Source organism: Lytechinus variegatus, chromosome 9 (assembly GCF_018143015.1).
Source record: "Lytechinus variegatus isolate NC3 chromosome 9, Lvar_3.0, whole genome shotgun sequence".
Classification (NCBI taxonomy): Eukaryota; Metazoa; Echinodermata; class Echinoidea; order Temnopleuroida; family Toxopneustidae; genus Lytechinus; species Lytechinus variegatus.
Window position 1 is genome coordinate 407,472 of NC_054748.1, and position 17,739 is coordinate 425,210.

The following is a 17,739-nucleotide window of genomic DNA, read 5'->3' on the forward strand; positions in this document are numbered from 1 at the left end:
CCGGTCAGCGAGTTGACTCTAACGGGCAAGTCCCGTGAAGGGACGGCGCAGGCACAAATCCGCGTTCCGCTGAGCGCATGGTTTCGGAAAAGGTAGATCAGCCTGCCCAGCGCGTTATCTATATTTAAGTTCAGATTAGGAAAAGATGAACTACGTATACAAGAGAAGATAAACTATCGTTCTACCTTATTCAGTTATTAAATGTAGGATGTAAAACAAATATACCAGGCCTTTATTTCTAAAGTATAGAGGGAATTATTTATCCTCGGTTGTACTGGCCAAAATACTATTTTCCCCGACCCTCGAGAAAAATAGTAATGCCAGTCCAACCTCGGATGAATATTTACTCAAAGCCTGGTATATTTTTACACTATATGTAAAGAGGAAAATTCACGGAGCCAAATGCTGAATACCTAATGAAAATATGAAAACGAATGACGAAGTTATTAAATCTTAATTTTGTGAAAACAGTTATATGCACGCAGATATTCGTTAGGTGGGCTGATGATGTCACATCCCCATTTTCCATTATCTTGTGTTATCACATGAAATCATAATTGTTTCTTTTTTATGCATGTGTAAGTAACGTGTATCCATTATGATAAAATGAGTTGCTGCAATCAATACATAATTTTCATTCAGTCAGTCATTCCTTCATTCATTTAATAGATTAAAGACATATATCGGAGTAAAAACAAAAATTGAATTGCACATGCTTTACATGATATTGCAACATGCATGATTAAAAAAGACAAATACGATTGAAATTATTCACATACGTAAAATTTTCACAGTAAATTATTGACAAAGATGAATACAAAATAAGAGAATGCATACAATTTATTGATGAAATTATTCTTGATAAATCTCTTAAAATCACGATAAAACAATAGTAATTAAAAACAAAAAATACAATTGCTAAGGATGTAGATTAAACGTTCAAGAATTTTCAATTTATTATAGTTAAGACTTGTAATATATATTAGGCACACGTGGAAAAGTACGGAGGACACTGTCTTGATTTTGAATTCATTATTTTTTTTTTGCAATTTGAAGAAAATTTATCAACTCTTTGAGGAGGTAACCAATATTTACATATATTGTTTTTTCAAAAGAGATTAGCAAAATCTTGAGTAAGTTTTTTTTCGGGATACTAAAAGTTAATAAGCCTATCTTTTTTAATGCATCATCACATGAACTGTAGTTTGGTCCAATAATTATTCGACTAGATCTTTTTTGTATATATTCCTAATAATATGTCTGTCTGCTAGTTAGACCTGAAGTAAAGATAGGTACACAGTACTCCAAAAAACGGGTCTTATGTAGCCAATATAAAAACAATATAAATACAGTTAATCAGTTGTCTTTCCAATTGTATCAGTTCTTGGTAGAAAACTTTTGAATAAACCTAATTTCATTTAATAAAATACGATATGATCTGCCCACCTAATGAAATGAGGGGATTGATGATGTCACATACTCACCATTCTTTTTTATTTCAATATATCAATTTTTTTCGGCATTTTCATGTGAAACAAAGTTTTATTCCTCCATGAACACTTGGTATTACCATTGATTAAAATGTTATGGTTCAGTCGAGTTGGTCCTTGTTGTCAACTCAGTAAAACTGAAATATCAAAACCAAATGAAATTGTGCATTAACGACATTATTGATTTTTCTCATTTGCATGTAACTGAATTATAGATATAACGTAATTTGAAAATATCATAACTTTCTTATTGTATAACAACTTTTAATAGATTAAATTTTCATCGTTATGCTTGTTTGGTTTTTGTCTGTTGATGCTAATTCAATAATTTGGGTTGGACCTGATATTTGATATCTAATCACCGACTGCTTCTTTCAACCCATGGCCTAATTGACAGTGAACATTGCAGAATCAAAACTGACAAATTCACTGAGAGAATGTTAATGAGATGACCTGGGGAGCGTTCCATCAACTTTTTGTTCGTCAAGTTGTCAGATCCTTTCTTGATTTTGATTGGCTGAGATGCACTATTATTATGGGAACTGTCGGTTAAAACGTCCGACATGTCCTTTCCCCTGATGACAGTCACATCCAAGTGCATAACCGATTGGTGTCCATCTAGTTGCAAGTTCATGGCTATAGAAGGTTTAGGAATATTGGACCAGATAGATGGGTTTAATTTGAGATAAATCAGAAGCAAATTTAGAAAACGAACAGCGCCAGCTGTAGGCATTGCACGAAGCCTGATCAAACTCGGCGATAAACCTTTTCTATCTTCCATAAACGTACAGTACAAGTTACTTGAGCTCGCACCAATAACACACATGAACATACATGTAGATCAAATCCTTTCCTGAATTTACTTACTAAGACTTGGTTCCTCCTGTTCCCACTGGAGCATTGTGCAGTAACAGAGCATGTCCAACTCTGGCGGTCTTCGGCTAAAGCCTCCGTCTGTTGCCAGATAAGCCACATCTCCTAGAGTTTCTTTGGTTGCTGTTCTCCTTTAGGTAGCAATGCGCGTTCCCGTTCTTCTCCTACCTCCATTGCGAGTTCAATCTAAATTTCTTTCCGTGATTCTGGGAGTGTGACCAAGGATCTAAGTCGTTTCTATGTTTCCCTGTGGGAGAGTTTGTTTCTTTTTTTATCTCCATATTAGGACTTCCTATTTAATTCAATTTGATTTATTTATTTCCGTTTCACAGTGATATGATAAGCATAACAAAATAAGGTCGAAAATACTACAAAATATAACATGTATATATAAATAATCATAAATTTAAGGAACACAATTCAGTAAATAAATTTGTCTCAAATGACATTTGTATTTAAAAGTAAAACGGAGGGACTTGCCGAAAATAAAGCTTGTACAAGAGGCAAGCCCCTATCTTAGTTAAATTCAACTACAACAAATAAATATTGGGTCGTAATAATAATTTTGTTTAAAAATAAATACAATTTTTGTGCACTTGAAAAAGCGTAACTGATGGATCATATAAGGAAACATTTACGTTATACAATATTATAAGAGAGGGGGAGGTGAGGGGGAGAAAACAGAAGGGACAGAGGAGTGCGGTACACTAAGTAGAAAGAAAGATGGCAGGCAGCAGGCATTGCTATATACCTTCTCTTTCCAGTTGATACCCATAATATTTAGGAGACACCTTTTATGAAAGACACCGAACTTATGTGCTGATCCATTTGTCATTTCCCATGTCTCGCTGGCGTATATGGCAACTGTGGTAACCAAAGACAAAAGGCCCGAATTCACAAAGGTGGTTTTTGCAGAAACCATGGTTTCAACCGTGGGTTTTGCTGATTTTGCGATTCACAAAGGTGGTTTCAAATGAAACCATGGTTTCAACAGTGGGTTTTCGGCATGATTTTGAGTCAACTGTTTTAGGTGGTTTCAAACCGTGGGTTTTAGGAAAACCATGGTTTTTAGGCACATTGACCAATCACAGATCAGTATTTCGGTACATTGCTGAGCAAGTGCATAGACGACGATAAATCAGCTTTGCACGAAATGAAGAGGAGCGAAGCGCTTAATATTGGTATTTGCCGAGTTGTGAGAACATCGTAAGTAATTTACCATTTTATAGTGACAATGAATATTTTTTTCTACGTCTGCATGTATTTGTTTGTGGAGAAATATTATAATTAATGCTGTAAATGCATGCAAAGTTAAGAGCGGAACGGTGTTCTTGGGATGGAAAAAGCATTATCGCACGCAAGTTATTTTCCAGTCCCACGCGTGAAGTTTTGTGTCCTGTCAAAATATAACGAAGAGCTGTCCCACCGACTCGCTCAGGAGAACCCTTGAAAGCATTGATATTATCTTGCTGCATAGCGATAACATGACAAAGCCGCCAAAGTAGTCAGACTTTCAACCACAATTGTGCAAAATTCAAGAAAATTTTGTTCTTCATTAATTTGTACCTTATCTTAGTAGTCTAAGATCTAATTAAGTAACTGCACAAAATTGCAGAATTAATTTTAAAATAACCATGATCATAACTAAACTAAGAGCATAAAAAATATTTTGGGTCAATTTTTAGTGAATGGGAAAACAAAACACTAACCGTGTCTACCTTAGATCCTGTCTCCAAGTAGTCTAGTGATCACAAAAATTATTTTTCAACATTCACTTATTCAGATCCAACTTGAGAAATGTAGTAGATCTAGCCTCGCGCCCCTCGAGGACTCTGATATTTTTAATAATTTTTTTATCATGAAGCCGTAGCCCAAGTTAGACACGCTAGTCTAGGCCTTGGGTTAACTAAGGGAACTCCTGCCCGCTATGCGGGCGGGAGCCCAGGAGCTTACCGTGTAATTGACCATACTCACAGGACAAGGGTAGATTATGGTAAAAATATCTAGCAAGATAAATTATGAAAACAGAAATTATGCATTTACCACGATTATATGGATGATGGTCTAACTAGTGGCAGTTTTTCTGACATCTGGGCACAGACTGGAACCTCAAAAAACGAAAAGTTTTCTCCTACCCACGTCTTGATCTGCCATTTTTGTTATGAATTGTAACAAAATGGCCGGTCGAAATGGGGGTAGAAGAAGGAGAGAACTTCGTTTTTTGAGGTTCAAGTCTGTCAGGAAAACTGCCACTCGTTAGACCTTCATCCATATAATCGTAAGTGCATAATTTCTGTTTTCATAATTTATCTTGCTAGATATTTTGACCATAATCTACCCTTGTCCCGTGAGTATGGGTCAATACATGAGCTCCTGGGCGCCGGCCCAGGGTTAGCCTTGGGTAGGCCCTAGGGCTATGTCAGTGTGTGTCGAAGCTGGTAAACAATTGATGGAATCCCCTTCAATATCCACATCACTGCAAATTGGTTAAATACACTAAATTTAAGTTTTATACCTTTTTACACCTTATATAATAAAAGGAATAAATATTCTTATAGGGCCTAAATAATCAGATCGATCTGGTGGCCATTTTTTTTGCAAAATCTTCCCATCCCTTGCTGCGCACTGCATAATACAATAGGCTTGACTCGCTTTGTTTACATGATGTAGCTACAATACGATGAGCTATGTTATGAAGCACCGTTCTGTAGAACAATTAATTGAATGGATTATTTTAACAAATCACCCCAAATGATAATAAGAATTTACATTTTGGTTGGAAATCTGGCAGGTTTGAAGAGATGTTGAATTATGTTTCATGTCCATTAGATTTAAAGCTTAATTTAATGTAGATCTATCTGTACTTTGTTTATTTCCGCAGTAAATTTTTGAATGGATGAAAACATCTTACAAGTTAACATGCACAGGCTGTCCTGAGAGACTATTAAAGGAGGATTGTAAGAGAGGTATGTTCATTTTTGTTGTCGTTTCTATGTGGACTTTTGTCTATTTTCTAATTTTTTTCTTTGTCACCGTCTAAAACTTTATTATCATAAAATTTGTTGTCATGATAAAGAACCACTTATTTTGATCAATTTCAATCTTGGTTGATGTACACATCTGACAGTGACTGAATTGATCTAAATTCCGTGTCACATGGTCATAGAGTATAATGCCTAAATGTCAAATATTTGTAGATCCAGTTGATCAATTTAAATTTAACTTTATGAGAATGGCCATCTGATTAGGTTGTGGGCAAAAAAAGTCAACTGACCAAATATATGCAGATTTAAAAGGTAGGCCTATTAATTTTGACAGTACGCAGTAAAGATAGTTAAGAATACATTTTTTTTCAATGTTTAAATCTTTTCTTGTGCTTCTCACTCTAACTCAATAGGAATATGCCAACAAGAACTGCAATTAGGAGTGGTTGACAGGAGGAAACTTTTTAAAAGAGACCACACACTACCTCATCAACATGCTTGAAGATGATCTGAGCCTGAAAAGGGACAACGGGCCTAGTGATAGACTACCTTTCTGCAAATATTGACAATTCTGCTTTTGTATGGTGTAAGTATTTTTTTAATAAGAAAGTTATATAACAATAACATCTCAAGACAAGCCTAGTGTATGCAAGTATTAGTGATATTCTTGTAAGAAGGAAGACTCAATGTAGAAAGTGATAATAAATTTTGGCAACTGCCTGTTTTACATTTACATTGAACTGAGCATATGATAATACAATCAGAAATGTAAATTAGAACTATATGTTTTGTCATCCATTGTGGACAGATTCTTCCAAAATCCCTAATTTACATTAAAGAAAAAAATATGAGAGGTTGCATCATGATCTTGGTTATTTGAAAAAAAGTATTGCATCGGCTATGCTCAATGTATGTTTGTCACATAAATGTTTATGGGATACGGATAGGTTTAGCCTTTAGACCAGTAAAGTAATTTTTAAAGGATTCCATTTGGGAACCAGTCTTTTTTTTTTCAAATCTTACAATGTAAAGACAATAGAATAGTTATGTTTTGTTTTCTCTTTGTCATCTTAAAAAAAGAAAAATTAAAACGCAGAGTAAGATGCAACTTCTGGCAATATATCTTCATTTACAGGATAATTTCAGGGAATACGTGGTGATGAGGCATCAGTGTTGCAATTATCAGTTTGTGAGTGATCAAAGATGTTTCGCAAGCCATAGCAAGAAAAAAAGAGGTTTTGTGAGAACTTCAACAACCAGAGATGAGATTGAGACTACCCAACAACAACTGTGTGAGTGATCGATGGGACCCATGTCTATACAAGAATTCCTGGAGGGAAACAAGCCTTGTACTTTCCTGAAGGGCAAGTCCACCCCAACAAAAAGTTTCTTTGATATAATACAGAAAAGTCCAATGAGCATAAGACTAAACATTTCATCAAAATTTGATGTAAAATGAGAAAGTGTTGACATTTTGAAGTTTTGCTTATTTTCACAAAACAGACATCCTGGTCAGTATGCAAATGAGTGACAAAGTGACGTTCTCCATCTCCACTCAGTGTTTCTTTTGTAATATACTAGTATCATGATTTTTTCCCCTCATAATGTGTATAAAGTACAGGTGAGATATGGTTTGATTTCTCCCTGAAACTTTTGTAAAAAGCCATTGTGGCAACCTATACTCAATTCGATGAAGAGTTTTCTCATAATTCTGTAAAAAATCAAGCATTATAATATATTTCTACAGAAGAAAGAGTGAGTGTGTGACATAGACTTCGGATGTTGTTTGAAGGTTTGCATGGTGGCATGTACAATTGCTGATGTGGTTTACGGTACACCATGTGGAGTGATATAGAATCAGTGGATAGAAGAAGAGAAGGAAGTGGATAGGCGAGAAAGTGGAGATTTGAGAATAGAGTATTCTTTCTTGAGAATAGTCCTGAAAAGGACTGTAAACCAGAAGGAATGTTGAGTGAGAACAGCTTGAGTAGTAGAGCTGATGAGGAGATGCTGGCTTGCGTCGACGAGTAGAGATGATGAGTAGTAGAGAGACTCGACGTTTCGAAACGTCGAGTCTCTCTACTACTCATCATCTCTACTCGCCGACGCAAGCCAGCATCTCCTCATCAGCTCTACTACTCAAGCTGTTCTCACTCAACATTCCTTCTGGTTTACAGTCCTTTTCAGGACTATTCTCAAGAAAGAATACTCTATTCTCAAATCTCCACTTTCTCGCCTATCCACTTCCTTCTCTTCTTCTATCCACTGATTCTATAACACTCCACATGGTGTACCGTAAACCACATCAGCAATTGACATAGACTTGTTTGCATATCACCTGTTTTATCACTTGATTAATTAATTTCTTATTTTACATCCTATTTTGACGTTTTCCGTGTCATGCATGTTTTACTTATCTCTATTCCATTCACATTAACTTTTTTTTTGTACAGTGGACTTGCTCTAGAACAGGTACTTTTGTAATGTACAAGTAAGAATTTCATTATTTACTTGTGTCTTCTTTTTTAACACTTGTTTTTACAGGGGTGGGGGGGGGGGTTAAATCAACTTCCCTTGAGATCTCTGCCAATGATCACATTAACGCCTTGAAAATTGGTATGATAATAGTGGGGGATGTCTTGTGCAATGCTGTTTGGTTAATTTTTCCGAAATCGTCAGATATTTAACATTAATTAATTATGCTAATTTCTGCATAAATCATACTTTTATACCATTGCTAACAATCAAAATGAAAAAAAATCCTAGATTGAAAATGAATTTCTTATGTATTTTATTGTTTTATGAATTTCTTATGTATATCTTTGTGTTTTGCCAAAATTATGGCAGGACATTTTTTTGAAGCATAATTATGCTGAAATCAAGTAATTTCACATGTGGAAGTAAAAATAATCATGTCCATATGAAGAAGATGAGAAAATTCAACATTGGCTTTGTACACAAAATCACGTTTTGGAGCAATTTTGGGTCTGACATGCACTTATGTAAAATTGAGTAATTTTCCAACAGCATGCCCATGCATCGTAAATTTGATCTCAAAAGATGTGCATGACTTCAAAGTAAAAAGTCGGCGAGTAGAATGGTCGTAAAATTTCGCACAGCGGAATAGTTGTGGAATATGTTGAGGGAGGGGGTTAATTCACCCTACCCCCACCATAGTTCTATGCCCCCCCCCCGGGGGTTTTACATGTAGGGTTAAAAGAGCACATTATTACTAACAATTTCACATGAATACAAGTATTTGAAATTAACTTTTATCAGATTTAGTTTCTTTCAGACTACATGTATCTTCAATTATTTTTTCATTAAAAAAACGCTATTTAATCAGGACTCATCAAATGCAAATTCCTCATTTACTTTTTCATGTAATATTCTCACATAATCTAAATTGTCTATTTCAAATGCTTAAGATTAAAACTTTGATAGCTCACCGAAAGTTTATTGCATGCCCCAAAATACGCGTATGTGTCCATGGGGGTCATCGATTCTAATTGATCTTTCTTTGTTTTTTGCATCAGCTGTGTTTACACTTTGTACAGATAACCATTGGGGATTAAATACCATATGCATGTCCAAGAGGATAATAAGGTCAAAAGATCATATAGCATACACGCTAGTTTGATTGTGATATCAGGCGAGACTGGTGGTTCACCTTGTTTTTTGTTGAAATGTATTCTTTTCAAGTGTCCCCAAGGCAACAGCCTAGCTAGGGCAACCAGCTAGCCTTATGAGTAGAGCTCAACTCTGGCAAACAGGAAAACACTAGCTTGGCCTGGCACATGCACATTTAGGGAGCATGAATGAAACAAATTAAAAGGGCAATTAATGCATTTTCTTGGAAAAAAATATAATTTCAATTGACCCCAAAGGATAACCTGATGGCCTAGTTTGGGAAACCAGGTAGCCTCACAAGTAGAGCTTGAGTCAGGCAACCAGAAAAATACCAGCTAATAATTAACAATAATAATTATTCATTTGTGCCATTATTGTATTGTAATACGAGAATGATGTGGCAATATATCAAAACTTGAGACCTTATTATTTCACAAATGTTTGTAATTTTGCAATGTTTTTAAAATGCCAATTGATTATTAGATTTTCAGTGTTTATTTTTATGTAATTTCCTGGTGTGATTTTCCAAGGTGCAGGATGGTTTCATGCAAATTAAAGATATACAGAAATGATAAAAGAAGAGTAGTCTTTTGCCCTTTTTCTGATTTGGACGAAATAATCATGAAGATGATCAAGATGACTTTGGTGGTGATGAGGATGATGACAAGTGTGGTGGTGGTTATACATGTAATGGTGGTGACGATGTTGATGATAACGAGGTTGATGACAATAAAGATGATGGCAATGGTGATGTTAGTGTTGATGATGATGGTAATGTTGATAGTAATGATCATCCCCCTTTAATCTTCATCACACCCCCCTTTTTTCCCCTCTCATCTACATCTCTCCTCTAATCATCTCCCTTATCATCTACATCACTCTATCCTTTCATCTCTCATCTCCATCCTCAGTTCCCCTCCATCCCTCATCTCCATCACCTTCATTCCTCCCATTATCTCCATCACCCTCAACTCTATTCCTCTCATTTCCATCCCTCTCAACATCTACATTTTTCTCATATCTCCATTCATCTCAGGAAAATGCATATACACAAGATAGAATTCAACAGTAAAAATACTTGTTTTGAAATATAATATCCCTCTGTGAAGTGGGTTTTATTATTTGCCATATGAAGTTGAATTACATAGTAAACACTGTATACTTAACCAAATTTGCATTTTTGAAAGAGAAACTGAAAGTTTCATGCACATTTATAGTGGATATAAAAGTTTTCTGTAAAATTAAATGTTCAAAAATTCCGGGGGGGGGGGGCAACTGCTGCGTAGAGCCATGCTTTTGAACATTTTTGGGGCCGGGATTATATCGTCCCAAGCTGGCCCCCATGTATATTTTCCCTTAATACATTTTTGGGGCAGGGGCGAAAAACGCCCGACCCCCCCCCCCTGCAGCGCCTGTGCATGTGTACTATACATGCAATTTTAGCCTGAATGATGAATCGAACATCTACAAGTCAAGAAATTGAAGCCTATTACCACTTAAAACCAAACTACACACCATGGAAAATAAATACATTTATTTCAAAAAAGTAGAAGGGCAGATCCTACGATGTAAAGCTTCATCTAATTTTGTCTGAAGGAGAGCAGCAATAGACATTCTTCTTTGATCGATGAATTAACAGGCTTAGTCCTACAACATTGTTGGAGTAAAAAAATCAGCCAAGCTCGGCTCCTTGACTGTACATGCACACTTCCGTTGGGGATATCTTCGGGTCTGAAGCGCCCCGGCAGCTACGGGGGCCGAGCTACTAATATTGCGATGAAAAGCACCGAATCTTTAATCCGTTTTTCGCTACTCACGATCAGAGAGAAAGTTGACAAACCTCAACAAATCAGGCATGTACACTAAGTTTTACTCTTTCTATGAAGAAATTGAGTTAAGGGAATACAAGAGAGTCTATCTTCTGCGACAAAAGTGAAGAAAATAAATTATGATCACAAAATTAAGTCAGATGTTGAGCGGGGTCCCGGGGTCGAGTCGATCGCCAATACAGTACAGCAGCTAATACATCTGTACCTGGGAATCGCGAGATACTAGTAGCTAGAAGCGCATAAAATTACACCTTTTTCATTTTTTTATATTTCAACGAAAAAAAGTTGTAGTAATTGAAGAATCAGACCGTATTGCCACTTATGCCAGTGCTAGCTGTAGAATGTAAGTTTTTAATGAAACTGAGCATGCTCAGTACGCGCTAAAAAGGGGAAATCCCTGGTTTTGAGGTAAAACCCATGGTTTAAACCATGGTTTCATTTGAGTCCACTGTTGAAACCATGGTTTCATTTGAGACCACTGTTGAAACCGTGGGTTTTAGAAACCATCGTTTGTGAATCGCAAATTTTAGAAACCATGGTTTTTCAAAAACCATGGTTTCTAAAACCCACGGTTTCTAAAAACCATGGTTTCAAACGAAACCACCTTTGTGAATTCGGGCCTTAGAGAGTATGAGCCCAGGGGGGGGGGGGGGGCACTTACATTGACGAGTGGATACCATGCGCGACCAAAAAACACGTAAAAAGGAGGTCTTTTTCACGATAGGGCACGATACGTACGTAACGTGATAAGGGTGTCAAAAACACAAAAATAATGAAAAAAGGGTATCTATTTCGCTAGGAAAATTACGTGTTTAGGGTCGTATTTGCGGGGATGATAAAACAAAATTAAAATGTTTTATAAAGGATGTCCTTTTTGCCCCAACACTTCGTGTTTAGAGTCCGATTTGCGCGAGGTGTAGAAGGTGGGGTCGTACTAAACCAAATAAGGTAAAGCCGACGACCGAAGGACCCGTAACAATAAAACATTCCTGTACTTGTTTAGGGGTTCATTTCAGGGAATATTTGCCAAGAGTATCGTTTTGTTTCCAATACTTGTTAAGGGTAGGCTTTCACACGCCAATACTTGTTAAGGGGTGCATTTTCAGAATGTGGAAATTACGTGTTTAGGGTGCTTTTCGAGACCCCATGGTCGCGCATGGCATCCACTCGCGAATGGAAATGCCCCCCCCCCCGGAGTATGAGCTTAGTGTAAGGGATAATTACTAAAAAAAAAAAGGGTCAAAAAGAGTTGGTGTTTTTTTTCTTAATTGAAACACTTTTTCATGTCAAAAGAATCCTAACTTGCTCAGTTTAGTACAAAGTTGTGGAAACAGTACTTCATCAGTTCCCGTGTTTGGTTCAAATCATTCAATAAAGTTCATACATCCCCTATTAACTCTTCAAGTGGAATTGCTTACAATTTGTCTGGGGACATAACTCCATTCCTAGAAAAAAAAATGATACAATGTTATTTCAGATCAGTGACGTCATGATCTGAAAACTATGAGACGCCAGACATAGGTCTCAATTTGCTAGAGAAAAGAACAATAAAATAAATGTGCCTTTTAAGAAATCTAATTTTGTGAGGAATTATGACTGAGTATAATGAAGAAGATTAATTCTGTTTGTCATCTTCACATATCTCTTTGTCATTATAAAAATTCATCGCATAACCAAGATCACTTGATTGATTGTCTTGGAAAAACAAGAATGCCATATTTCACCCTTTCCTCTATCTTTCTTTTTCTCCATTAATGTCTTGGTATTGATTCATTTTACAAGGGGTCCCCCCCCCCATTTGCCCGCCATTGTTTAAATAGAAGACATCAAGACATACTAAAGCTAAAGTACAGTAGTTGAGTGAAAAAGTGATTTCGTGAGAAAATCTGTAAAACCAAGGTTAAGTATTACTACATCATCGTCGATCTAGATCTGGTACAGTTACATAAACTGAATCTTGTGAAATCATTAAATCTAAGCTGAAAAACAATCACACTGAAGATCGCCAACACAGATAGGCACACGTGGGACAGTGCATATTATATTGCTGGAATAAAGACCAGACGAAAGTGCCCGAATCCTCGCTTATTTTGCTTATTTCTCAGCAATTACACAATTTCTTCCAGAATCCTTCGGCACATATTTTTTATTCATATAAACAGACACTTGGGTGGTCATTATATTGGGACTGTAAAAAGTCATTTTGAGATCGTTAACAAAATTGGCATTTACCTTTAAAGAATCTGAAATAAATACTACAAAATAGTCGTTTTGTTACAAATATCTATGGGAAAAGACATTTTAAGGGGTTTCCACAAAGTCAAGCTAAGCATAAAGTGCTAAAATTTGTTATAGAAAATAGAGCGTTGCTCACATTTTTCATTATTGTTGAATATTTTATAATGTATCACGTAGTTTCTTTGTATAATCTATGAAAAGTTTCAGAAACAGTTACATGAAATCTAACAAATTTAGACTAGTTATTGCCATATTTTACCCCCTGTCTATTCTAAGCAGCTTTCCGAATCTATCGCCATCAAAATAATGCGCAAACCTTTTCCATGGCATAGTACTTTATACCAAATGAAAAGCGAAACAAAAACAAAAAATCACAAAAACCTAGTGAAGATTTGTAAGTTTTCATCCATTTGAGCACTAGATGACTTTCATTTATTTTTCCTGTAAATGAAAAAGAAGGGAAGTTGAATCCCCAATAAGCACAAGAAACGGGAAAAAATATTTTCGACGGAAAAAACGAACATAATACAAATAACTACGTGTTTGTAATGTGTAGCTTATATAGTTTACTTATGTCAGTTTCACTTTAAGCCCCTGTCTTAGCTGGTTACAACTGACAGGCAAACGATATTAATTGGAGACAATTTGATATTGCTGATTTACAAAAATGAATGAATAAGACTGACAATCTAACACTGATTATAGGGAGGGTAACAACTGAACTTCCTTTTTTCAACTTGGGAAGATATATCACCACTTAAGAATTATTTTCTTTTACTGTCGGAAAAAATAGAGCCATTTTACTATCTCAACCGATAAATTTGATCCTATCAGTTATAGTCTTCATAAATGTCGATTTAGTTTTATAATGAGCCCCTCGGCCCTCTAGGTACATTTTTCTGGTCAGATACGGAATGTCAGACATATATTCTATCCACTTGTTGTAACCATTTAACACTTAAAATTCATCCTTATGTTTCATCAATCTTTTTAAGGTGCCACTTTAACACACGAGACTATGGGAAATGTTTTAGGCCCGTGATACCACCAGGAACGCTAACCGAAATACGAACAGAGAGGGCGTGAATCCTAAAGACAGGGTAGTTCACTTTGGTTGTATGATATCGAGTTGATTGTTATGAAAGCAGGAGAAAAAAAACATAGCAAATAAGATATGACGAAAATCTATGATGACAATAACAATAATAATGATGATAATGATGGCGATGATAATGATGATAATAACAGTTATAATAATAATGTGAGTAATAATAACAACAACAACAATAATAATACTACTACTGCTAATAATAATGAATATTGATTTATTTTGATGATGATTTATAAAAAAAAAGAGTAAAATGATAAAATACATGAACACATTATTGCATACTCGATATCAGTCTTGATGAAAAAAAGAAAGAAATTAAATGAATTAATTAATAAGCTAATATCAACAGCTGAACATAAAATAATGCGTTTTGAAATCGATAGCTGAATGAAGGGATGGATGCAACATCTAATTATTATTCTTTCAAGAATGATTGATATAAAAGATGAATAAATAAATGAATTAATGAATTGATGAAATGTAACACAAAAGTGAATAATGAGAATCTGAAAATTTGAAATAGCAATTACCGTCGATATACGTTTGCCAAACAAAACCTCCAAACCGATAAATTTTACGCCATTTGGAATAACGTAACATATTTCGTCGATCTGGAGTCGGTTTCGCCAAGTGTGACTGCGGCAGGGACGCAACGATCTCGTTCTGCAGCTATTCTCTCAACGGTAGAATTCTATTGGGTTTTCTTTCAAGATTTTATTACCATCGAATTTTCGATTGGAACTAAAAAGTTGACCCATTGATCGTGCGTTTTGTAGTCGACTGGTCGAATTGATATCCTAACACTAAAGAAAAACATCCAGGTACATGGTGCTTCAACAAAAGCCACTGCTGCATTCCTGAAAAGTTACAAATAGCATTCAGATGTATAGAACCTTTTGTTAACTTGGCTTAATATTTTGCCATTACTTTTTTTCGGGGGGGGGGGGGAGGGGGATAGTCTTGTGGTTTTATTTGGAAATTTGTTTAGTCTCTAAGAAAAGGAAATGACAACGGAACACAAAGCAATGACAGTGATGAGCAGGATGGTCATGGTGATAGTGGATATATTCATTCATGTTAGCATTTCTACTCTTTTTTATTTGAACATACTCAAAACGCAGCGTGGTGATAATGATCACAATAATTACGATGAAATAGAATTGAATTCATTACACTCTTGAGACAGAAATGGCCTAACTTTAACCAACACTGGGCAATATAGTATGACAGATCTATTGGTTAAAATCTGTCAAAATTGGGTAATAAAGACTAATAACTGGGTAAAAAATAATATTATACAATATCTATACACATACATATATATATATATATATATATATATAATTATGTGTGTGTGTGTGTGTGTGTGTGTGTATACATCTGTTGAGATACACTGTAGCTATCGTCCTACTGCTGCACTTCAAGGTTGAGTATGGATGCTACGATGTAATTTACCAGAAGCTTGCATAGCATTCTAAAATAATATCAATAAGTAATAAACTGAATATTACTCAGTGCATAGCCAGGCGTCTCCATCCATTCATCCCGTGTTAGCCTATTTGGAAACGAATTTCGTGTTCTAAGCATACATGGGAAAAGTCGGCAATTGTATGATTTTAGAATCGACTCGTCTGTTTTGTTTTAATCATTTTGGTTTCATTCGCAGTGAAATGGTAATAAAATGTATATCTGAATCTTAAAGAATGCAAGTTAAATCTCAAAATATATTTTGATTGTAGAAGTGCCTGTCAATATTACAATTTATATTACACTGTATACCTTAAAAAGGTTGTTTTTATAGAGGTATATTGAAGAAAAAATTTGAATAAAATGAGGAAGACGATTTCACTACAGTCTTTGGAACAAATATCCATACACTCCATACTACAGGGAATTAAAATAAATCCAGATAAATTGTAGATATGGACCAATCGAATTCTGGATATAGTTTTAATCATAAAGATTGATTTTAAATCTAAAAGGAATTATATTGGAATTCATCAAGATTTAAACATGGTTGTAAAATGCATGAGATTTATTTTATATCTCAAAATATTTATATCAAAATCAATCCAGAAATCAATTGGTCTCTACCTGCATTCTCCCGGGATTCGATTTAAATACCTGCAATTTAGACTGTTCCGAGAACAAGTAGAGCGCCTCTGGTAGTCTCACCTGCCTTACGTAATTCAACATAGCAGCAGTGCTGACTTTGAAAACTACTATGAGATAATCATTCACAAACAATACCATTCATGTAATGATACAATACTACGTTCATTAACCGTAAATGATATTTAACCTTGGTCATGTTACCTAAGTATGTCAGTGGTACCTCATTGCCCCTATGGCCACATTTCATAAAATATATCCATAAAATTTGAAAGTTATGGCACCAATTTAATAATTACCTCCGACATGGCCAAAGTTCATTGACCTTAAATGACCTTTGACCTTCGTCATCTGACCAGAAACTCAAACAGGGTGTTTAGTGATACTTGATTACTTTTATTTTCCATTTTTTTAAATCAGATCCATAAACTTTCAGTTATGATGGTAATTAAACAAATACCCCCAACTTGGTCAAAGTTCATTGACCCTAAATGACATTTGACTTTAGTCATGTGACTTGTATTTCTTTTGAATAGAAAATTGATTTTTTTTGCCACTTTTATACACGTTTTAATGTGATCTTCAATTTTTCTATGAAATCATCAGAGCGACTATAAGTCTATAGTTTTTGAGAAAGAAAACAATAAATCTATGAAAAATTTACCTAGCCCGTTTTGAGAAATGAGCTCTTCAGAAGAGTTTGGTTGCAAAAGGGGTTAGGTCCACTCCAAAAAAATAATTCTTTTAATATCAAATATTGCAATATTCTTATGCGAAACTATTTTTTATGATTCCGTACGATGTGAACATAAAATTGAGTATAAAAGAAAGCTGCCTGTTTTCACATTAAAAAAATAGTATTTTACAAAAAAAAATCTATGTGGACCTAACCCCTTTTTGAAAAAAGGGTGATTTTTCTTTGCCAAGTTTGTCCACTTTTTAATAGGAATTTCAACTTGTTTCGAGTATCATCTTATAAAGCAACTAAAAATGAGACAAAAATACAATTGAATTTGACGAAAAATTGACCTTACCCGTTCTGCAACTGAGCTCTTCATACGCTTCATTTATATTTTCATTCCATATTCCCTTTTCATTTAAATTACTATTTTGATAATCTCTATATGGTCTTTTTTGTCTTAAAATACTATTGTGTATTATTCGTTTTAACAGTAATCATTTACGATATATCTTAATCGATTTTGCACATTACTTTTATTTGAAAAAAAAATCAAAATCGCAAAATGAATATAAATCAATTATAGTTGCCGATGTTCCTGATGTCATCATTCTTACTAAAATGGATTAAATCATTGTCTTTATGAAGTTATGAATTTTGATCTCTTTATTGATATTATTGTTGGAGTTATTATAACAGATATCATCACTTTTATTATCCAAATTGTCATAATTGTTGTAATTAGGTAATAACCGTAAACAGAATAAATCGGAGAATTTTTACCAATTTAAAC

At 34.9% G+C, this 17,739-nt stretch overlaps 1 long non-coding RNA gene across 1 annotated transcript; it reads left to right on the forward strand.

Moving 5' to 3' along the window:
* Positions 1-3,292: 3,292 nt before the first annotated feature.
* LOC121421368 lies at positions 3,293-6,720 on the forward strand. The gene is made up of 4 exons (XR_005970960.1): positions 3,293-3,569; positions 5,245-5,329; positions 5,761-5,933; positions 6,483-6,720. It is a non-coding gene; the product is annotated as an uncharacterized LOC121421368 (long non-coding RNA).
* Positions 6,721-17,739: the final 11,019 nt, after the last annotated feature.